Consider the following 512-nt stretch of genomic DNA (forward strand, 5'->3'; position numbering starts at 1 on the left):
CCTCGAAACAGAGCATGGTCCGACAGCTACCGATCCGACCCACACAGAGAGTCAGATAGTAAAGAAACCGAAATGCGTGCCTCCGTACTCCAGTGGGATGAGTGCCGGACACAATATCTGCGACAACCTAGAACATGGGTCTTCGTCTACATGATTGTAGTTTCAATAATCAAGATACACAAGTTTCACCCGTGGGACCCGGATTCGAGTCTCGACAGTGCATGTTTCGCACGCNCGTTTCATTCGTCTTTCCACCGCAATCCACCATTGCAATCCACTTTACTTGCGACACACGACGGGATTCGAACCCGCAAGCACCGGTTCCGAGACCCCATCCTGGGCCAAATGGCCGAAACACACACATGGTCACTTTGCGGGTGTTAAGGAACAGTCATCGAGTCCCCGCGATGGTCTTGAGTTCCTTCTCACTTCTGCTGGTGTGCCTTTTGCTTGACTATAGCAATCCTCACCGACACGAAAGAGGCTGCCGCAATAGCTCGGTTGGGAGAGGG

The sequence above is a fragment of the Gregarina niphandrodes genome (assembly GCF_000223845.1).
Source record: "Gregarina niphandrodes unplaced genomic scaffold scaffold00092, whole genome shotgun sequence".
NCBI lineage: Eukaryota > Apicomplexa > Conoidasida > Eugregarinorida > Gregarinidae > Gregarina > Gregarina niphandrodes.